Source organism: Ambystoma mexicanum, chromosome 5p, assembly GCF_040938575.1.
Source record: "Ambystoma mexicanum isolate Mex_15411 chromosome 5p, UKY_AmexF1_1, whole genome shotgun sequence".
Classification (NCBI taxonomy): domain Eukaryota; kingdom Metazoa; phylum Chordata; class Amphibia; order Caudata; family Ambystomatidae; genus Ambystoma; species Ambystoma mexicanum.
The window spans coordinates 475,239,634-475,264,011 of record NC_090930.1 but is presented as its reverse complement, the minus strand read 5'-3'; the positions used below and the strand labels follow the sequence as shown (position 1 = coordinate 475,264,011).

Genomic DNA, 24,378 nt, shown 5'->3' with positions numbered 1-24,378 from the left:
ATCAGGCTCTAAAAGCGCTGGTGGGAGCGCTTGTTTCTGATGTGCATAGACAGGGCATTCCAAATCTTAGGGGCAGCAACTGGGAAGATGGCACCCCTATGGTCTTGAATCTTGGGATGAATAGGTTTGTGCCAGAAACGATCTGAGTGGTCTGGTGGACCTTTTTTGGGTGATGCTATTGTTGAAGTAAGCAGGGGCATTGTTAGTGATACATTTTTGTGTGTGATGATGAGGGCTTTGAAATGGAATCAGGCTTGGATGGTAAGCCAGTGGGCTTCTCTCCTGATGTGAGAGATATGGTCCCTACTTTTTAGGCCATAGTCAGCATTTAAGGCTTTGTTTTGGAGCAATTGCATTTTTGGTCCACTTAGTGTTTGTGGTACCTAGCAGGAGGATATTGCAATAATCCAATTTTGAAAGTATTAGAGCTCTTGCTAGGGTGAGGCAGTTTTGTGGGGTAAGAAATTGGCAGCTGAGTGCAATGAGTTTGGCTTTGTAGGCAGTGGAGGATGCGAGTGCGTCCAGCACTGGTGCCCCAGCTGCATTGACAACAGTGGAGGAATTGAATTGTTCGTTAGAGGGCGTTATCAGCTCTATTACCCTTGATCTTGATATTGACTCTCTACTGCAGTTGTGCTACGCTCTCCAAGGCAGTGCCCCATCTCCGTTGGTCACCTGTGAAACTGGGCCAGTGGCTCCTCCTGTGGTGCCTGCAGCTGATTTACTTGAAGCCTGCTCCGGCTCTGACTTTCTGGCGGTTGTTGTTGTCTCAGTAAATAAGACTGGAGACCTGGGCGTTCCCTCCCCTCCTCATCCCCCACTGTTGGCTGTCTCCTCTTTTCCCTGTTTCCCAAATGTTTTGCCACATCTAAGTCTGACGGCCAATCAGAGACTACCAGCTAGCCCTAACCTGCTTTATGAGTCTGGAACGGTGCACTCAGACTCAGACTTTGATGCCTATAGCACACAAGAACCCTCTGGAACCTCACAAAGTAACAGAGTATTACATTTCGCCATTAAGATATTATTAAAACTCTGTGGGGCAATGCATGAGGACCTTAAATTGCAGGGGTCAACTATATCAGAGATGCACAATCTATTAATTAGCTACAAGGTTGACGATGTGCGGCACCCATCAATACCCCAGGAGCAACTAAATCAAAAAACCACTTTGTCATTAACCACACCCCCTTCCTACCTTCCAATTCTAATTCCGGACGAGGCTCAGGGTCTTGACAGTGAACCCTTGCATATCAGTGATGCTGAGGTGGGCTCTTCAACTTATTTTCCCTCGAGGAAACAAGTTCGGTTGGTTAAGAGATTACAAGCTAACGCCATTAAGAGCAGGCCTAGACTTATACCGCCCGGACAGAGTTTACCCACAGATGCCCAACCTCTCAGTTGTACCCTATGTCTAGATAACAACACTATGTAGAAAGAAACAACAGAAAAGAATGGCATGATGCAAGAGAAGGTCTGCCTAGACTGTGGGAACTCTAACGAGTTGGCTGGTGGCAGAGGTACCAGCAAAAGATCAAATGTTTGCCTGAGCGGCAAACTGTTCCTAGCAGTGTCAATATTAATTTGTCTGAAAATAAGATCATCGCGAGTGAGGAAAATAGCATACCTCACCTGGCCCCACATCACCTTGGTCGACTGCAAAGACCTAGAAAAGATCCACCAGCTGCCCTGAATGCAAAAAACTCACTATTACCCTGGTGGATGAAGCCAAAGGGTCCTGCCAACTCAACTGATCCACATTAATGGCGTTGTTCAATAAGATACCTTCGCTGAGGATTTTGAATTCAGTGGACTTTGAATTTGTTGAACCTCTCCGAAATCAGCACCGAAAAACAACACAGATTCACTGCTGTCTGCCGGAGACTGCAGCGCTTATCCGTTAGCATCAGACATCCTTGGTCCACTTGGGCTTTCTACTGGACATTCCATTGCTCACAGAAGAGAGGCATTTGCGCTGTACCGAGTGTAAGTACTCACAGGCTGGCGTAAAATCTCCAACCACACAAAACATCTCCCAATTGGCTGCAAAGTTTGTTGACGCCCAAGTATGGGAATGGATCCAGCTAATGATTCCCCAGAAGAGATTGTCTCAGTGAAACAGCACCATTTTAAGTTGGAACACTATGGGTTTCAATGATTGACTTCATCAGGGTGGGTCTTGGGATCTTATGGCATGTGAAATCTTTGCGCTGCAGGACACCTGGGTAACTTTTTAAATAGACATAGATGGCTATGCAATATTTCAAACACCAGCCATAAAAGGAGTCCATGGGCGACTAGCTGGTGTACTCTTAATTGGAGTAAAAAATAATCTTAATCCAAGAATAATTCATCTGGGCCCACTGGGCAGTCATATACTGGTGGTGGAAATATCTGTCCTTGAGGGGGGAGGGGCACGACAGAGTATTCTGGTAGTAAAAATCTATGATCCACCTGGTATCCGCACATCAGAGGTCATTTTCGACGACCTGGCCTTGATATTGTCATCTTGGTGTAACGCTTCGCCTGGCAACCAGGTGGTTCTTTGTGGAGATTAGAACGCTAAATGCTTAGACAAAGATGGGAGCAGGGTATATGAAAATGTGTTAGAACCTAAAATCTAATGACAGGGGAAGGTTGTGGCTGGAATTTTTTAAATAATGGAATCTGACTATATTAAATGGTCGGTCTACTGGGGATCAACCTGGTTGCACAACTTGGTCAGCAGGCTCAAAAGAGGCCACGTTGGACTACGTAGCCGGCAATTATTGTTTTCTGGAACTACTAGCATGCCTAAAAGTGACCCCTAATGACTACATCGACCATGCAACTCTGTTGCTGGCTGTTAAGTCATCTGCTGATACCACAGAAATCCACGTGTGTGGGGGCTGTGGTCCCTAATCACGCATGGAACCAAATTCGTTGGAGTCAGAATAAAATGGATAGGTTGTGTACCTCGGCTTTCCCCTCGCAGTTTGTTAATGTTAGTATCCTCAGTGACAAAGATCTGGAGGCTATTGAATCTTGTATCCATAAACTAACCCATTCCATCGGCATGTGCTCTGGAAAGCCCAGCCTTGCTGGTAAACATGGGTGTGATAAACACTTTGATATAAACATCCAAGATAATAAGCGCAGGATGCGCAGGGAGATCAGATCTCTTAGGCCAAATAGCCAGCGCCAGGGCTCTGTATCCAGGGGCGCACCAGGCGATTAAATCTGTAAGGGAAACATTTTACACCTTGTTAAAACATTACCGGCTGTCAGAACAGAGGTCTTCCTTGCAGTGCTTTGTCCAGGTAATGACAACTCGAGACAGCTGTGAAATATGGACTATCTTGGCGACTGTCAAGGGTGATAGGTTTTCCAAGATTTTAAATCCCATATCCAGTGCTGAATGGGTTGCACATGTCACCGCCTAATTTTTTACCAACAAAACATCTCCCCCCGATTCCCCATTCTTATGGACCTTGGCCTCAGGCCTTCAGTCGCAGGATTTTGACTGATGTTATTTTGAAGCGTAAGTCTTCCAACGCACCAGGCCCAAATGGTCTGGCTAACAGAGTGTTGAAGAAAGATCCTGCCAATTGGTCCCAGGTCCTGTAGATCCTATACTCTCGAGTCTGTTGAGAACATATGATACCGGCGTCATGGCAGCAGTCAGTGCTTATTCTACTTCACAAAAAAGGGACCGGACTAACATTAACAACTACTGACTGTGTCCATGTTGGATGTGACTGGAACAATCTTTGCATCTCTGGTACTAATGGAACTCCATATCTGGGCATCTAATAATAATATACTCAATCCTGCACAGACTTGCTTTCTGACTAGTTCTGGTACTTCCAACATTAGAGTTCTGGATCAGCTTATCCAGAATACTCGGAGAGGAAGGTATGTAACATTGTACATCGCCTTTGTGGATTTTAGAAGTGCTTTTGACCACGTCAGTAGGGACATACTCTGGGCTAAGCTTAGGGACCAAAGTGCCCAGACTGGCTTGTACATATATTGATTCCCCTCCGACTCTATACCCATAAACATGGGAGTTAAACAAGGGTGCGTAGCAGCCCCCATGCTGTACAATTTATATATAGCTGATCTTCTCCCCCGTTTGTTTGCAAAGACCAACTGCCCACCCAGGATAGGAGATCTGCCAGTGGTGGGCATGTTGTGTGCTGTTGACCTGTCCCTGTTCGGACTTATAAAGACGTGAAGAACTTGCTCAATGTGTTCTCTAACTATGCCCACCAACAGGGCTTGACTATTAACCTTGAGAAAACCATCATAATGCTGGTCACTAGGAATAAGGTCAATAGGACCAGGATAATATGATAATCGGTACAATCGAATATGCTCTGTCCTACTCCTATTTGGGCTTAGAGATCAATGCCCGGGCTGATTATGGCCACTTAATTAACAACAAAATAAGAAGAGCAAAACATCTGACTATCCAGGCGTGCAAGTTTGCTAGAGGTCAAGCAGGATTCAACATATCCAGGATTATCATGCTGTACAGGTCCTGTAGATCCTATACTCTAGGATGTTTTGTCCCATCCATCCTGCATGGCCTTGAGGTAATTGCTATTCAGGACCTTTCTTGGTTAAACTGGTTGGAGGGACACTTTTGGTGCTCGACATTGGGCTTAGACCCTTCTTGAACTGGGCCTAACCTCTTTAAGTGCTATGGCACTCTGGGACAGGGGGTGCTTTTACCTAGAATCTCGATCTGGTGCTGCCTGCAAATTACTAGCAGCCTTGTATCAAAGTTCACTTAGAATAGACCAGTGAGTGTTCAAAGATATGAAAGTGCTGTGTATCTCATACCTTCTTTGAAGACTGTGCTGCCGATGTCTAGAAGTGCATCATCAGGAGTTAGACATTGTGACTTCGGAATGATTACAGCATATGCAAGATACAGACCCAACTTTTGACACTGTTGGACACAGGATACTGTTACAGAGTCTGGAAGGTATTGATATTACTGGCTCTCCACTTCTATGGCTTTCATCCTTCTTGACTAACTGATTCCAGACAGTGTCATTTCACCCATTTAAATCCCTGCCATTGGCTCTTACATGCAGCATCCCTCAGGGGTCGGCTTTATCCCCCTGATGTTTAACCTTTACCTGTGTCCCCTGGCCAAACCTATTGCTGACCATGGAGTGAACTTGTACACCTATACCAATGACCTGCAGATTTTGCCCAAGTGGTGGAACATCCCTCCAAGTTGAGGAACTGCCTGTCTGCCATTGCAGATTGGATGACCAGAAACTGAATAAAGCTTAATGGTAGATAAAACAGAGGCCATAATGGTTGGTTCTCCTCCCACTGGCATGCTTCTTTAGGGCCCAGTCCAGAGCCGGTACCAGCGGTTAAGAGTTTAGGAGTGAAACTGCTTGCATTTTGAACCTGGAAAGACCACATTTATTCTGTGTGCAGCCCAGCTTTGTTAAGCTGAAAGTATTTGGGGAAAGTTCTCCCTTTTCCTCCACTTGAGTCTCGGACCTTGGTGGTTACCACCTCAATTATGAGTTCCATTGACTATTGCAATGTAATTTATTTGGGACAACCTGCTGGGCTGCTTCAGAGCTTGCAGATTTTACAAACTTCAGCAGCTCAATTGGCTCTCAATGTCCCGAGGCTCTCGCACTCTTTGTCCCTGCTCCGTCAACTGCATTGGCTTCCGATTAGTAGCCAAATTAAGTTTAAAATACTTTGTTTGGTACACCATACCATTTATGGTACTGGCGCGGAGTGCCTTCGCTCAAAACGTACTCTCTATAAGCCGGCCAGACCACTTTGGTCATCCTCTCGAATTCTGCTAAATACTCCAAATTGTCAATAGGCGGACCATCTTTCCCTGTACTGGCTCCGACAGTGAGGAACTCTCGACCAACGGATCTTCGTGATACCATTGATCACCTTCAGCTTTGTAGGAATATGTAGACATATCTTTTTGAGTTCTGAATGATAGTCTTTTTCTCCCCTAACAGTTATGTGCTACTACCTTGATGCCTTTGGGCCATAGCTGCATTGGATAAGTCTTTATACCTGCATATACACACAGAGAGAATTGTTCTCTGTGTACTTACATATCTTCAAAAAGAAAGAAACATACTATGGTGCAGGCAATTATTTTGATTTGGTCAAGTTTGCCTAAATGTATTATTATAAACTAGATATTGTTTTCATTGGGATATGTTTGAAAGCCAACAACTGTTCCTATTGCTCCATTGACTGAACCTTGTCAAGTTTACATTTTAGTATCATTCTGCAGTTTAGGCAGAGAGTTCATAGTTTTTCCAATCCAGCTGTCTTTGAGATTGATTATTCTAGGTGATTCAGTCATGCTTTTGCTTGTTGATACATAAAGAGTGTCATGCCATGCACTTACAATTTGTCTGTGCAACTTCTGTGGACTATGGGTTGCATCTATTATTTAAGCAGTGTTTTGTTACATTGGGCACAGTTTGCAAGGGTTGGCATTGGGTACAGGCATGTCTGACTTTGTTGAGTTAATTATTCCAATTGCATCAGCAGTAGGTGTGTTTTGCCCATACAGCTCATTTATTAATCTACTTTTCAAGGATGACTTTGTATCTTCAGTAAGCACACCAATGCTGATGCTTTTTAAAATACAAGCATATGCTGAATCTGCAGAGTAATGCATGTTTTGTGCAAGTTCTCTGTAGCGAAAATGATGCTACAGATTGACATTGCCTTTGCTGCTGAGTGTTTTATGGCATTATTTGTAGCCTAATGTTTTAAATATGGGTTGCTCTTTCACTGGTGTTAAATGTATTAGGTATCGAAAGACAATTACATGTTTCATCCAAACAGTTCTTCATATCTAGTTTTTAGGACTTCCTGCATTTTTAGATGAATGAAAGCAAGCATGCTTACTTGATCTATTAGGAGGACTTTCATTTGCGTACTTCAGTTGCAGATGCTGCTGACAATTTGTAATAGTCTAATTTGTTTTGATGTTCTACTGGGAGGATTCAGAGTCAGTGTAAAGTAACACCTCCTATGTTGTAAGCAGCTAGAACTGTAGGGGCTGTTACAACAGCTGAAACGATATGTTTTGTGTCTTCCAAAAATATCCTGATTATATTAATTAAGATGGTTTTCCAAGAACCAGCTTCACCACTTACATGCAAGAGCATAGGTTTGTAATTCTTACAACATCAAGTATTATTTTCATGTTTTAGTCCACATAAAATTTCTTTTGTGGCTTCTAGGTAAATGGTGAGTTGTTCATCATTTAACTGTAATTTGATCACTGACAAATCTTCTTTAGATTGTTTTGATTGATACATCATTCATCACTAGTTCTTCAAGAATGATTCTCAAAGTTATGTTGATTTATACCGTGCACCACTACCATCCAAGGGCAGTCTCCAGGTTCCCACGCGGCTCTGCAAGAAAAGAGGGTGGGTTGTGTTAGTGAGGAAAGGATGATAGGATAGTTTCAGAACCAGGCGAAACTGGCATTTGTGTGCGTTGTCTTGCATGTGGGTTGGTTGAGTGGCCTGGCTTGTTATAACCGTAAGGGTAAAACACAGTGTCTATGTTGTGTACTAGTGTTTATGTGTGGGTGTGTGAGTCATGTGTGGTTAGGGTGGATGTATAATTGTGCATACTGGTTTGTTGTATCTATAAGTGGGGGGGTCCAATGTCATGTTTGTTTGTTACATGTCTGAGTCAGTTGTGTTGGTGTGTGATTGTGTGTGGGGTTTTATGGATTGTGTACACTGGTATGTTCCTTCTCAGTTTAGGTCCTATGTTTTTGAAGAGAGTTGAGTGTGTAAGGTAATTAATGCTTGTTGTGTGTGTCTTATTTGGCTAGCCCACAGTCGTATATACTGGTTGTGGATTGTGTTGGAGGAGCAGTGGAGTGGATTGGTTAGTACATTGGTTAATCTCTACAGTCTTTACCTCCAAAATATGTCCTCAGCACTCATCTGATAGCCGTTCATTGGTACAAGCCAAGAACTCCCGGCTTTGGTCCGCTGGACATCTCTGCCACCTCTTCATGCTCAGGGGGCTATCTTCCACTACTCATTCCTCTGAGTGCAATGGATAGATTGCATCCAATAGGTATCTAGTTACTCAGCAAGACCTTCGGGATAATTGTGGTTCAGCTTGTGAGATTGGCAGCTAAAACGATGCATGGCTGGCTCACACAAACCTTCAGGAAGTGACGTATGACTGAGCTACCCTAACTATATCAAGTAACACATGATTAGTATACATGCTTCAGTTTAATGTGTTAGATAGCTGGTATTTCCAGAATGTCTAGGTATTCCGCGAGAAGTGTCTTTCACTGATCTGTTTTATGTGAGGCATGGCTACTCTTTGCTGATCCCTCTAGCTGTAGTGTATGACTGAGAGTGGTGGGTGTGAAAGGTGGGCGGTGAGCCATTTTTGGTCATCCTTGGTTTCTCTGTTGTTTTACCTTTATGCATTTCTTTCAGTCCTCTTCACTTTTGCTGATATTTTCCCTTTGTGCTGGTCGTTGGCAGTTGAATAACCATGATTTTAGTTGTTTCCTGAAGGTGAGGAGTGATTCTTGACCTCCTAGAAGAGATGGTTGACGACTCCCTTCAGCAGTTTTTTTTGTATCTAGTTGCGTTTCTATTTCTTCTTCTTGTTAGCGTTCATTGTCTAAGATTAATTTGTAAATTTTAAAAATGTCATTTGTTATACTGCTTTCATTTGCCTTGAATGCAGCTTCAAATGTGTCATTGTCACCTAAAAATTCTTGCTCTTTTCTCCAAGGTTTGAATATTTGAAGTAGGGCCATGTAATAAAGTTCCCTATGTTCTGCAGATTTCAATGATATTTTTACATGGTTAATTAGACTAGGTTTTGAAAGACTTACTAGACTCCCTTCACAATTTAAAACTGAGTATTTTCCAGTTTTCACATTTGGCAGCACATTATGGGCCTCATCACGAGTCTGGCGGTAACCCTTAAATGCGGCGGTAGCGCTATTACCGCCGCATTTAAGGGTCTGCCAGATCATGGCCTTGGCAGAAATCCGCCGGCGCTAATAGCACCAATTTTTCCCACTGGGCCCAATGGAGAATGAGGAATTCCCGAATGGGCCCAATGGGGAATGGGCACTAACCATTCCGCAAAGCCAGTGATCCGGCGCTAATAGTGCCGGGGGGTTTGGCGGTATGGCTAATAGCACCAGCTGTAATAGTGCTGGCGTTACCGCCCAACTCGTGATGAGGCCCTATATGTATAGTTTTGGGATATATCGTACAGGCACCTGCTTTTTAAAGCAGTACTTCTGTTTGGATATTATGTGTCTATAAGAATATTGTTTAAGATGTCTCAACTGTTGGTATTTTCTGTAGCTATACATTTCTTGGTAGGATTTTAGTACTCCTTTTCACGATCAAGATTGACCAAGGTTGAGCCAGAAATTGTTCAGATTTCCCATACCTGTTAAGCGATCTGCAGCTTGGTAGGACTCCCTCTCGGTATGTGACATATTTCTGGTACCAATTTTTGTGATTTTTTCTTTTAGATGATATGTTGTTCCTTTGGTCTTTTAACTCAGTTTTCTCTTTGGAACTATTTACTTGACATTTGGTACAACGTGGTCTAGGGAATGCAAAATGACATTTGTTGAAGTTGTTCCGTTGGTTTTTGTATCGACATAGGCAGCATTTGCCACACTTATGTCAACGGAAAAGTAAGATTTGTGTCCGTAGGTTATTATGTACGTCTTCTGAAGGGATGTAGTAGTAGTATTAGTACTTTTGTCATTTATAAAGTGCCTTTATCCCATTAGTATAGTTTCAATGTGCTTGTTGGGGGAACATATTCTGGGACCGAAGTCTAAGTTATGGTGGAATTGTCCAAAAGATTATAATGCGTGTGTGCATTTGGCCAAAATAGGGAGTTTGGTGGGATGGCCGAGACCCAGTAAGCTACCAATGATGGTGGGACATATGGGTGGCTGCTGAGCGGTGGTCAGCAGAGCGCGTGAGTGAGAGAGACTCAAAATGTGTACAGCTAGACCACATTTTTTGTCATAGGACATAGTTGAATTCTGATGGCAAAGATGTTTTTCTTTGTGTTTTAGTCTGGTGGATGGTGGCAGACGCTTACAGGCTGGTAGCTGAGACAGCAGCTTGATCCATGGTAGTGATGTGCAGCTATGTACCTCGAGCCTCAGTTGGAGCTGTGCTTTTGTCACAGGTAATGCAGTTTTCAATACATTGTAACACAGTATCATTGCTGTCATGGCCACATCTGGGAACATTTATAAATATCAAAAGAATGTCCATTTGTGTTGCTCCTCTGGATTGATAATCCTTCCTCCAAAGCAGTTTTTTATCCTCCAAGTGAAGTATAATTTCTATTACAGATTAAGTGTAACATGGCAATGAAACAATGGGGAAAGTATCTTGAGACATCGACAGTATTAAGAGAACATAGTTCTCTCACACTTTTTAAGTTTATTCCTTCTTTAAATTGGTTTGCAGTGTGTAGGAAGTCATGGAAGACATCCCATGCATATTCTGCACAACTCAGAGTAATACACCATGTGGGCATGTGGGGGGGCTTAGGATCCTTAACATGCAGCGTACATCAGCATGATGTGGGAACCAGTGTTCTTTCGTACAATGCATATTTGCCAAGAGATTTGTCATACTTGGCTCCAACACTGCTTCATTGTCTTTTAATTCAGTAGCTGACATATTTAGAAAGTGGGTGCCTGTTTTCAGTGTGTGTGGAACTTCTTAACATAAAGTTGCTAGCTCGCTTTCAAACAAGAGATGGGAAATATATTCAACATTTTGCCAGTATTCATGGGTCTTTCATTGTGTCTTCCTGATTTTCCTGTAGGGAAGATTAATTGAAAACAACATGCTTCTAAACATTTTTCCTATATACTCATTGGATACCCTTTGGCTTGATGCATTTTATATGTTTGATATGTTTCAAATGCATCTTCCATGGTGTCTCTGGTATGTAGTGGGTGAATTGTATACTGGTCAGGAATGTTCTCTGTAGTGATAGTATCAACACTTTCAAATTGACCAATGTGTGGTTACCTTCATATATCTGTGTTATTTGTTTATATGTGTAGAATGTGTCATTTTGTATAAGATACTCCAGGGGTTCTTTAACTTTGCTTAAGTCAACTAGTTGTTGCCAGATTGTTTTTTCTTTTGTTGGCACACTATTAACTAGTGCAATCAAATTGCTTTACAGGTTGTCCTACTCTGTTTCCACATTTTCGTTAAGGTCTAAGGTAAGTGTACTACCTTGCCACAAATCCGTTTAAGTAATTTGATGGAGGCAATTTGGCAGTCTCAACCTACTGAAGTACTATATATTGGAATGTGTGTACTGTTTGAATTATGATACTCTCATATAGATTTAGTTGTTGGTGAGCATAGGAATTAGAAGTATCTTTAAGTTATTATTCATATCTCAAGGTGGCCCCTGGTTATCATCAAGCTTACTATTACAGTATATGCAAACTATTAAGGGATCAGTTACGTTGCTTTTATTTTCTGCTGTTACATATAATGCCAATTAGAACCTTTGTAATGCCTCATTGTCTTCCATCTCGTAAGACATATCTACCATTTTTGGACTCTTCTTATGGACATTTCTGCGATAAAAGACACTGGAATTTCAGCAGATGTGTTTTCAATCTTTGTTATTTCTTTTTTGTATGTGTTAGTAAGAAGGTTAGTGTTATAATGTTGATGGGTAATATTTTGTTCAGTTACAAAATATTAGCTTTTTAAGAGGACTTCTTGAGCTGTTCCATTTAGATTGTCATTGAGTTTTTGTATTTCTATAGCAGAACCTTCAGCATAATACAATCAATGCACAAGGTTCTCCATTGTATAATGGTGTATTGCAACCTGTTTTATGTGATGGAAGGTGCGTTTACAAGTGGTTCCTGAAATGCAGGCTAATGAATATTCTCATAGTCCAGTGAAGATATGAACTAGACATGTGTCCATGTTTTATAAAATGTGTATTCTACTTTGTCTTTTATTTTAACATAGTGATTGAGGAATTGTTGTAAATATTTGAATGACTGCTGGTGCACATTGCACATTGAATGCACGTCCATTCGTACAGAGGACGACCTGTGTGAACATGACGAACATTTGGCTGGAAGTTTGTTCGGGAAGGTTTTTCTATTAAGGTTTCTTTTGCTATAATGGTATCTCCTATTATTCCATAGCTTTCTTCCTTTAATTTCAATGGCAATTGGGTTTGTTTGTTGTTGGTTGTATGCTTCTTCATTGAAATACAGTTATGTGCTATTGGTGTGAAACCATTCACTAGCACAGAAGTTAGAAAACATATCTATGTCAACATTGCACATGTTTAAAATATTTTTTTTGAGTTTTTAACATTATTTTGTTAGTAGTTTTATTCAATTTTATACTAATGTAAATAGTTTTCTTTTTAGTTTGAATGTGCCGTCAATTAGAGCTTTAAGTATCAGTTTTCTTTGGTAATTTTTAAGTGATGAATATACCTTTTCATAAATTTTCATGAGATTGGTAATAACTCTGTGCTGAAACATTTATTGTAAAAAAAATGTTTTTAAATGTATTGTCTCTGACTTCATTGACATTGCTAGATATAGATTGAGGGTTATTTTCAATTGGATTTATTTACTACATATTGGTTACTTTTATTTTTTGATGCAGGAGGAATGCTTTTGTTAGTGGTGCCTGTTGTACTTTGCAAGAGCAGAGTTACTTGATCTCTCGCTTGTGCATTTTCTATAAATTGTTTTAGTGGAGGTTATCAATATGACATTCCCTTTCTTTTTATCTGCTCAATCTTTTCATTGGTTTCAATGGAGCTGAGTTTTAGTAGGCATTGTTTTGTATCTGTTGGGGAAAGGAAGTTGTGTACTTTAATGTTGAAGAAGAGTTTGGTGAGTGTTATTTTAGGATGGGGCTTTTTGACCTAAAAAACTTGACCAACTGCAGATTTGACCTACTTTCTTTGGTCAAATTCTTTTTGACTTAATGGGGAAGTCCCCCACACCTCCCTCATCCTCCCCCCACCTCAAGCTATTCCCTTACCCCACCCCACAACTATTTTCTATTAAAATATACAATTTGACCTACCAAAGGTGGCATTAGTTCAACTATGCCAGTACCTTATTTTACAGGGATGAAGAAGAGTGGTGTATGAATAATAATATGGATTTACATTGGGTACTCAGGCAAGAATGAAGGGTGTTGGAGTCATAATATAGATCCTTTATGTGAAGTGGTATGTGAAAGGGGGATGTGGGCATAATGTAACATAGTGTGATTTGAGTAATGGTATGCAGAAGGAAAAACTACAGAATTAATACATTGTTAGTGAAATCACATGAGGGAGAGTGTTGTAAGCATAAAGATATAGATTTGTGTTGGATACTGGGATGAGGAAGAGGGGTGTTGGGGTAATATGTATTCTAATTGCTAGTAGGATGTGAAAGAGGATTGTATAGATAATCGGAGCTGTGGACTAAAATATATAAAAATATGTGTAGAGAAGAGGCTGCAGACCTCTAATGTAGTGGTATAAGGAAGAGGGATGTATGGATAATGCACAATAATGTGATTTCAGTAAAGTTATGAGGAAGGAGGAAATGCAGCAATGAATACATTGTTGTTAGGAAAGTCACATGAGATAGAATGGTGTAAGCAGACAAATATAGATTTGTGTTGGGTACTGGAATGAGGAAGAGGGGTGTTTGGGGAATAATATAGATGATAACTATGCAGTAGCATGTGGAAGAGAAATGTATAGATAATGGAGCTGTGGACTAAACTATTCATAGAGCAAGAGCTTGTAGTCCTCTGGTGCAAAATATTGTGGTTTCAGTAATGATATGAGGAAGGGTCAAATATAGCAATGAATGCATTGTTGTTAATGTCACATGAGGGAGAGTGGTGTAAGCATAAAGGCACAGATTAATGGTGGGTACTGGAATGAAGAAGACGGTTGTTGTGGAAATTATATGCTTTCAATTGTGCAAGTAACATGAGGCTGAAATATGTATAGGTGACAGGAGGTGTGGTAGAAAAGATTTGTGGAGTGAGAGGTTGTAGAACTGTGGGGTGTTGGGTACATGATATGGATTATAATTGGAAAGTGGTTTGTAGAAGAAGAATGCATAGTTGATGGGGGTCATGTGATAGCATGCTTGTAGTGTTATGGATTGGAGAGTGGTGGTATTATAGGATATGGAGAATGCTGTCCTGTAATGGAAAATAGGGTGATTGTTCCAATGGAATGAGGAAGAGGGGATATCATGGAATACAGTATGAGTGGATAGTTTAGGATAATACACAGTATAGTTATGTTTTTAAAATCATTACGACATACATGCCACAATAACATACTTACTTTGTAGAAATTGAAGAGTTTCCTTTCTTCATTAGGTTTCTTTGGTAATCTTTGTTTTTCTGCAAATGTAAAAGAAAGATTGTTGGCAATTCTGAACATTGTGCACTGCAATAAATAGTACGACGTGGCATTCACTATAGAAGCAGAAGTAATTTAGAAACACTATTAAACTATTGCAATCGCTGCTGCAGTGAAACATGTTTTGCAGTTTAGGAAACAACTTGCAGTTGAGGTGAAGTTAAAGGGAATGTTGTATAATATGTTGTAAAATGAAGGTGTGCTATAGTTGCGACAGAGGGTACGTCATTTAAAAAGAAATATGTGTCATTCTTTGTTGTACTCTAGGTTGATAATTGAGGTTTTTTTATTAATAGAATTGTACCCTGGTATGAGTAGTAGCACACTTATTAGTGACTATGCAAGAAGAAGTACTTTTAAAACCACTAATTAAGTATTGGGATAGGTGCTGCAGTGAAGCACGTTTTGTAGTACAGAAAACTAGTTATAGTTGAAGCGAAGTTAAAAGCAGGTCTGCTATAGTTTTGACCAAAGGCAGTCATTATTGTAAAACATTTCATTATTTGTTGTACTGTAGCTTGATATTTGAGGTATTTTTAACTATAGAATATTGCACTGATATAAGTAGAAGCACATTTAGCAGTACTATGCAAGCAGAAATACAGTTATTCTTGAAGTCAAATGATCGAAAAGGTGGTATAGAATATTACTTTTGAAAATTAAAACATGCCTGTAGTATGTCTTCTTAGATGTAGAATCTGGAAATTAGATCCTGTAGATCCCCAGGTGGATTCAACATGATCCTAAACATAAATCGTAAACATTTGACAAATTTACAAATGAAAGATAAGTAAAAATGTACTCCCTGTTTTGGAACTGACAATGTCATTGATTTATTTCAAAAGGCTGTCACCCGAAACATACATAGGTTAATAGCTAATACCAAGAAAAGAAGGTGACAAAATAATTCGACAAAAAAAGAAAGACAAAAGCTTTGTATCTGCTTATACATGATACAGAAATTGTAATTAAGGAAGCGGACAAAGGTGGCAATATTGTTGTGATGAATAGGAAAGACTATGTAACAATGGCCATTACACATTTGAATACACCGGGTTGTTATGAGAAACTGGGCTCCACTTCCATCAAGGGAATCAAAAAGGAATCTGATGATTTAGTTACAAAATGGATGAGGACTGACTTACATACTGAAGAGGACATACATTATATAACAGTAGCAAGCCCAAAACTACCCACAATAAATTTTTACCTTAAGTGCACAAGCCATTTGATGTTATCCCAGAGGGAAGACCAGTTCTGAGCGGGAATGGGTGCTTAACTGAAAAATATTCAAAATACATTGATGCTATCATAGTTAAAGAAGTTCCAAAAACTACCAGCATATGTGAGGGAAAATATGCACCTATTACAGATATTAGATAACTTTGATTGGGAAGATGAATTCTATGTTGTGACATTGGATGTTAAAGATTTGTATACATCAATAGAACACCAATTAGCTCTGAAAACTATTGACTACACTTATGCTAACAGATCAGCCTCTTATCTATTACATATTATGATGGTTAAAGAAACGTTGGAATTCACCTTAAAGAATTTTGATGGAAACATGTATAGATAAGCTAAAGGGGGAGACATGGGGGCCAATTATGCTCCTCACCTGCTAATCTGCTCATGGGGTCCTTTTAAAACAAACGTGTTTATTGTGACCATCCTTTCAGATCAAGAGTCAAACTTAGGGTGAGATTCATTGATGATGTTTTTTTTTAATTTGGCAAAGGGACCAATCATGTTTAAGTGAATGATTTTGGATTTCAGTTCACGTGCAATAGTCACCTGAATGAAATTGGCTTTTTTGATGTTCGACTATATATAAACAGGAAATATGATTTTGACAAGACATTTAGGAAACCTACTGAGGTTCATTCTGTTTTACCAGCTATAAACTGTCATATAATCCAGTGTTATAAACAAAATATAGACTGGCTAATTCATTAGTGCCTGAAGGAACTGTAAAGAAAGGGAAGAGTTTGAGAAATAATGTGTTACTCTTAACACTAGATTTAAGCAACAGGGCTATTCAGAGGAAGTTCTAACACATAAATGGATGAAAAGTATGAGGATGAGAAGAGTAGATTTACTGAAACCAAAAGAAAGAGATAAAACTGAAAACTTAAAAGTAAGTATGGTGACACAATGTTCCACTAAAAGCAAAAGGCTGTATGGCTTAATGTCTAAACATTGGGATATTCTAACACTAGATCCTGATATTATGGATTATTTTGAAAATAGACCACGTATATTCTATATGAAAGCACCAACATTGAAAAAATGCTTTCCTAAACTGGTTACATATACAGCATATTAGGACATGGGTGCAACATGATTTAGGTGTATTCCACAAATGTGGCAATTGTAGTATGTGTCATTATACAAAAGAATGTCAAAGTCTAAAGATTAATATAAATGAGGATTTGTATATAAAAGACTGCATAAATTGCAGGACCAAATTTGTGGTTTATGGAATCATTTGTGTGTGTGTGATCTTGTGTACATAAGAAGCACAATACGGGAGCTTCTTATTAGAATCAGGGAACCCTTAAATGCATTACACAAAGAGGATATGAGGTTGCCATTAGCGGTTCATTGACAGCAATGCCATCAAATGCATGACAATGCAGGAATTAGATTCACTGGTCTAAGAACAATATATAAAGATCCTAAAGGTGGTAATAGGGAAACAGCGCTTTGGAGATTGGAAGCAAAATGTATATGCAAATATAGAACTATACTTAGAGGTCTCAATTTAGATTATGAAATGGGCAACTTTTGTGAACCCTAACATAGTGTGTATATGTTCATGATCGTAAGGTACAAACTAATAATATGTGCAATAAGACTGTGATGTGATTGACTTTATAATTTGGATAATAATGTTTGTATTGGATCAATTAGTTTAGAGTGACACCAGGATATCTATAGAAAAGTAAATAATAACATTAGTGATTGACAATAATCAGGTCAACCAATGAGATAGTGAAAGACAAAAAGAACATTAACACAATTGGCTACATTGTATAGAGATAGAAACATGGAATGAACCTGTGTTCTTTGTCACACGAGGGAAGGTGACAGGGAACACTCAAAATCATCAATTAATTGAATAACAAATTGCAGTGAAACTTTAATGATTATATGGACAATGTTAAGTGTAACGTTAAAATATTAATTGCATATATGCAAATGTAATATCTATTGAAATAACTGTTTCATGACATATTTAGTATTGAAAAATACTCGGGTGTAGTTCTTTGTGTATCACCAAGACTGAGAAGAGAAGGCAACATTTGTATATTGATTAATCTCACTGTTTAGGAAATGGTTTTTAGACTAAAGACGATTAATACTAAGAAAGTGTTAGAGTAATTAAGCTGGTTTTAGTAAGCTGCTACTCAGCGTATTCTTGATTATAGAAGAGTATAATGATAGGTTTAAAATGCACGGCGGAAGCATTGTTTACTAATGCTAATGACGTGATGGACGCATGACATGGCACGCTGCCGTCTGACGTCACAGCCTGTTTAAATTTGGGATGCAAACCCGACGGTGCCCTCTCGCCACGTGGAATGCTGCATTCTGTTGCCACAGGAAGGCTAAGAGTCTTAGTTAAGCCTAAGTAGAAATGACCAATGAACAATGATTTGTTGTAAAGAGACTGGGCAGTGTATAATTTATATATTAGAATATTATATTTATTATTTTTAGGACCTGCGTTGGTGGGAACTAACCCCAACAACTAGGATCAATTTTGTTCTTTTTAGTGGAAATCTCGCATGTAAGTTTGGTGCAGAACTTTTAGGTAAAAGACAAATATTATTTTTATTAGGGGAGCAATTAAGGGGGTAATTCATAGAATTCAGCGCACAAGTGGCGCACGCGGCTGACGCACAGTGTGCGCGTGCAAATCCCTGCGCCAGCTGCGTGCGCCAAAATCCATTTCCGCACACAGCGTATTCATGGATTCCAGCCACCAAATGCAGCCGTGGCGCACAGTGGCGCAGCGACCCTGCAGCAGCGCCAGTTACGCCCCCAAGAACGCCTCTCGCGCAGGGAAAAGCCATCAACATACCCAATCCAGCGCAAAGGGCTGCGCTAACCCTGTACCAGCACAGCAAGCGGGCTACGTGTATCACTGGGGTGCGCGGGAAGTACCTCACGCGATTGGCCCCGTGCGAGCAGGCTACGCGTATTTCAGGGGTGCGCGGGAAGTTCCACACGCGATTTCATCAGCGTACGTGTATTTCGGGGTGCGCGTGAAGTTCCACACGCGATATCAGCAGGGTACGTGTATTTCAGGGTGCAGGGGAAGTTACACACGCGATTTCCGCAGGGTACGTGTATTTCAGGGGTGCACGTGAAGTTCCACATGCGATATCAGCAGGGTACGTGTATTTCAGGGTGCAGGGGAAGTTACACACGCGATTCCAGCAGGGTACGTGTATTTCAGGGGTGCGCGGGAATTTCCACACGCGATTGGGCCCGTGCGAGCAGGGTACGCGTATCTCAGGGGTGCGCGGGAAGTTCCACACGCGATTCCATCAGGGTACGTGTATTTCGGGGTGCGCGTGAAGTTCCACACTCGATATCAGCAGGGTACGTGTATTTCAGGGCGCAGGGGAAGTTACAAACGCGATTTCCGCAGGGTACGTGTATTTCAGGGGTGCACGTGAAGTTCCACATGCGATATCAGCAGGGTACGTGTATTTCAGGGTGCAGGGGAAGTTACACACGTGATTCCAGCAGGGTACGTGTATTTCAGGGGTGCGCGGGGAGCACCACACGTGAATTGCACGTGTGGGCCCTCCCAGGTGTTCCCTCTACACCCTCCACGGCCCGTGCAGATGGCTCACACCACAGGGGCCTACCCTGCACGTGTCCTGCAGGCACACCATCCACCATGGCCATGCCCCCCAGCCAACCCACATGTCAACTTGCACTACTGCCCACCAACGCATGTCCCCCTGCACCCGCAGCCACCAGGGGCACCCTCCACAGGCCCCCACCCATGTCTCCCACCACCCCCCAGCAGTGCAGGGGCACCCGCCACCAGGCCCCCACCCATGTCTCCCACCACCCCAACCCCCCAGCCACCAGGGGCAGCCTCCACCAGGCCCCCACCCATGTCTCCCACCACCCCCACCCCCCAGCCACCAGGGGCAGCCTCCACCAGGCCCCCACTCATGTCTCCCAGCACCCCCACCCCCCAGCCACCAGGGGCAGCCTCCACCAGGCCCCCACCCATGTCTCCCACCACCCCCACCCCCCCAGCCACCAGGGGCAGCCTCCACCAGGCCCCCACCCATGTCTCCCACCACCCCCACCCCCCAGCAGTGCAGGGGCAGCCTCACCAGGCCCCCACTCATGTCCAACTCATGTCTCCCATCACCCCCACCCCCAGCAGTGCAGGGGCAGCCTCCACCAGGCCCCCACTCATGTCCAACTCATGTCTCCCATCACCCCCACCCCCAGCAGTGCAGGGGGGTGGGGGTGGTGGGAGACATGGGTGGGGACCTGGTGGAGGCTGCCCCTGCACTGCTGGGGGGTGGGGGTGCAGGGAGACATGAGTGGGGGCCTGGTGGAGGCTGCCCCTGGTGGCTGGGGGGTGGGGGTGGTGGGAGACATGGGTGGGGGCCTGGTGGAGGCTGCCCCTGCACTGCTGGGGGGTGGGGGTGGTGGGAGACATGGGTGGGGCCTGGTGGTGGGTGCCCCTGCACTACTGGGGGGTGGGGGTGGTGGGAGACATGGGTGGGGACCTGGTGGAGGCTGCCCCTGCACTGCTGGGGTGTGGGGGTGGTGGTAGACATGGGTGGGGGCCTGGTGGAGGCTGCCCCTGCACTGCTGGGGGGTGGGGGTGATGGGAGACATGAGTGGGGACCTGGTGGAGGCTGCCCCTGGTGGCTGGGGGGTGGGGGTGCAGGGAGACATGAGTGGGGGCCTGGTGGAGGCTGCCCCTGGTTGCTGGGGGGTGGGGGTGCAGGGAGACATGAGTGGGGGCCTGGTGGAGGCTGCCCCTGCACTGCTGGGGGAGGGGGTGATGGGAGACATGAGTTGGACATGAGTGGGGGCCTGGTGGAGGCTGCCCCTGCACTGCTGGGGGGTGGTGGGAGACATGGGTGGGGGCCTGTGGAGGGTGCCCCTGGTGGCTGGGGGTGCAGGGGGACATGCGTTGGTGGGCAGTAGTGCAAGTTGACATGTGGGTTGGCTGGTGGGCATGGCCATGGTGGATGGGGTGCCTGCATGACATGTGCTGGGTAGGCCCCTGTGGTGTGAGCCACCTGCAGGGGCCGTGGAGGGTGTAGAGGGAACACCTGGGAGGACCCACACGTGCAATTCACGTGTGCTGCTCCCCGCGCACCCCTGTAATACACGTACCCTGATGATATCGCGTGTGGAACTTCCCGCGCACCCCTGTAATACACGTACCCTGCTGATGTTGCGTGGGATACTTCCCCCGCACCCTGAAATACACGTACCCTGATGAGATTGCGTGTGTGACTTCCCGCGCACCCCAGAAATACACGTACCCCGCTCAGTCGCGCGTGTAACTTCCCGCGCACCCCCGAAATACACGTACCCCGCTCAATCGCATGTGTAACTACCCGCGCACCCCCGATATACACGTACCCCGCTCAATCGCGCGTGTAACTTCCCGCGCACCCCCGAAATACACGTACCCCGCTCAATCGCATGTGTAACTTCCCGCGCACCCCCGAAATACACGTACCCCGCTCAATCGCGTGTGTAACTACCCGCGCACCCCCGATATGCACATACCCCGCTCAATCGCGTGTGTAACTTCCCGCGCACCCCCGAAATACACGTACCCCGCTCAATCGCGTGTGTCACTTCCCGCGCGCCCCTGAAATACACGTACCCCGCTCAATCGCGTGTGTTGCTTCCCGTGCACCCCCACAATACACGTGCCCCGCTCGCACAGGCCCAATTGCTGTATGTTGCCACTTTTGTGATGCGCTGGGACTCTACCGCCTGCCTTTGTGTGGCGGACGTGTTTCAGCTTGTGCGTGTCTTTGGCTGTGCGTGGCTTTGCCCTATTCGATTCCATGAATACGTGTGGTTCGAGTGCGTGTGGGCGTTCTGTCTGCTTCCCTGCAGTACATCCCCAGTTACGCCCTTATTTTCGCACGTTGTTCCCCATTCCGCGCGTTACGCCCCGTGTCCCACCCACTTTCTGGTGTATGCGCCGAGGTTGTGTGCTTTCACTGTGCGCGTCGCGCACGCCTTTCGGGATGTTGCAGTGACTTGTGCGCCATGCACGGGTTTGGCGCACATCCCGAGGTGAACACGCGCAGGGACTTCCATGAATCGCACGCGTGCGCGTGCGCCTGTTTTTTTTCGCTTGCGCCTGCTTGCGCGAAGATTTTCGGCGCACGTTTGTTCCATGAATCGGCCCCCAAATGTGTGACGATGAGTCTCACAATTTGGGTTAGTAAAAACAACACATGTTTTTTTTTTATTTGGATAGGTTCAGAAGTTTGACACTTATGTCAAGGACTATAACATAAGATTGTAGAAAGTGTATCAACGAAGAATAGGAAGCATTGATGTAAGTAAGTTACTTTTTTGTAGTTAAAGCAACACATAAGATGAGCTATATTTATTAATTTGTTTAGTGAATTAGGTGTTAAGATTAGGTATGTTCTTTTTTTATTTTGTATCATAGAATTGAAGGAGACCATTTGAATAACAACAACTTGAATGGTAATATGAATAACTTGCTAAATTCACATACCTCTTATAAGGTGATGGTTAGAGGGACATACATTTATGGTTATATGTCGTGTATAAACACAACAAATGTAGTGTTGGTGGTGGACATAAGAATACACTACCATGACTAACAATGCATGAATGTGATTAATTAAGTGCTAGAGTACAATTTAAATAGTTGAGATGGCATCTGTAAAGAATTGTCATTGTGAGTATTTTTTTTATTTTATTTTTCCGCCATTATGTGACCCATCACTACCCTGGATTCCTGTTTGTACTATTGTATTATTATTTATATGTGTATTTCATATGAATTGTATGTATATGTACATATATATATATTCAATGAAAACATTTGTTAAAGGGACATTATGCTTAAGTTGCCCTACTAAAAACCTATGAAATTCATTAAAAAAACATTGTTAAAAGGATGTTATGGCTACAAGTAAAATCGGAAAACCCCTGAAATTCGTCAGTTCGACCACATCGCAGCATTCACAAACATTACACACCTACGAGACGTCATCTGGGTTCGCTACGATGACCAAAGCCATGTCCTTACGTTTGCAAACTAATTAAAAGTGTGTCATGTCATTACTGACACATTTGTTGTTCAATCGTTCACACAGCCGGGTGACATCATTCGGGTGCGCTGACATTCGTGAACTGAATTAAAAGTGCATCATTGCCACCGCAGACAGGGCAGTAATTTGCGAACATCAGCACGCTGCATGATACCACTGTATACAATGGTGCAGACACAAACATGTATTTAGTCAGCAGACTTCAAATTGTAGTTTTAAAAAATAAAAAATGTAACACATATTAACATCAGATTTAAATTAAAATACATAATGATTCTCAGTGTGTGAAACACAAATAGGGGCATTTGGGGGTGGTATTTGTTCATGATTTGGTGAGTTAGGGATAGAAATCCCATCAAAACGTCCACCTGCAATATCCTCTTGAAATTATTGGGGTGATGGGTGGGGGGACGAGTCATATGTACAAGGAGGGCAGTACAATAGTTTAAATCACATGATACATGGGGCCTCATTCCGAGTTGGCCGGTCTGGTTAAAAAAGGTCGGCATCCTAGGATACCAGCACTTTACCGACAGCCCAACTACGGGTTTGCCGGTGGGACACCTAGGTTACCTCCAGCTAAATGCTGGAGCTAAGCCTGGCACTCTACTGACCAAAAAAAGCCCCCCTTACCGCCACCAGCAATGTGCAAAATCCCCTCATGGAGTCCTATTGAACTCAATGAATGGGGATTTACACCAGCATGCGTAATCTGGCGGCAATGCCACCGGACCGAGTGCCAGTAAAGCTAAGTACCAAATGCTGATATGCTGATATCCCTCTACCGCCAGAATAGATAGCACAGGGGCAACATGCTGGTCTTAGAAACAAAACCCTGCAGAGCAACAGAGGTTTAAATTCCCAAACCACGCTTAGAAACCGAACTAATAAATTAAATACCAGCATACTCGGAATGAGGCTCATAGTTCTGTCATTTAACTTGTAACTTGAGACATATTTGCACATAATGTGTTCATCTGGGTTCAAATATTATTGAATGTAGTTTTTTTTTCTTTTTTCTTCATGATTGGTCTCTTCTTCTTGTTCTAGATTGTGAGGTATAAGAGAAATGTAAAAGAGTCTAATAGTTATGTATATGGAACAAAATTGTAATGGTAAAAGGTGTAATATGTACATGTTTACAGTGTCCAATACAACTAATACAACTAGTAGCAGACTTTCTCTTGTGTTAACTTGTTTTCTAAATCTTTTAAGAACTTAGCTATTTAAAAAAGTGTTTCTGCCCCTAACCTCTTGACAGCTCTAAATTAAAAACTTCCTCCCAATCAATGTACTCTTGTCGAAGGCTTCGGTTGAACTCGTGCTCAATAATTTGTACATTTGAGATACTCACCTTTGTAGGGTCACTACATCTAAAGCAATCAATAATAATGTACATTTGCTTGCCATGCATTATGGCTGACATCTCCTTTTGTCTACAGTTCCTTTTCGTTTCCAGTGACACTGTAGTTCTCAATGCTCCAAATTATACATATTGCTCAGCTTCTGAAATAAGTGTAACTTACCGCTATGCATTGCATACCCTATTCTCAAA

The 24,378-nt window shown here is 42.8% G+C and overlaps 1 protein-coding gene across 6 annotated transcripts in view; it reads left to right on the top strand.

Annotated features, from left to right (window-relative positions):
- Positions 1-24,378, top strand: part of HTR2C (5-hydroxytryptamine receptor 2C) — a 4,576,123-nt gene that overhangs the window by 1,801,254 nt on the left and 2,750,491 nt on the right. For 5 of the 6 annotated variants that reach the window (XM_069612886.1, XM_069612885.1, XM_069612883.1 and 2 more), the window contains 2 exons: positions 10,106-10,221; positions 11,242-11,281. The exons of the other annotated variant lie outside the window; for it this stretch is intronic. The gene's annotated coding sequence lies outside the window, so the exon portion shown is untranslated. The remainder of the gene's footprint in view (positions 1-10,105; positions 10,222-11,241; positions 11,282-24,378) is intronic. 6 annotated transcript variants of the gene reach the window in all.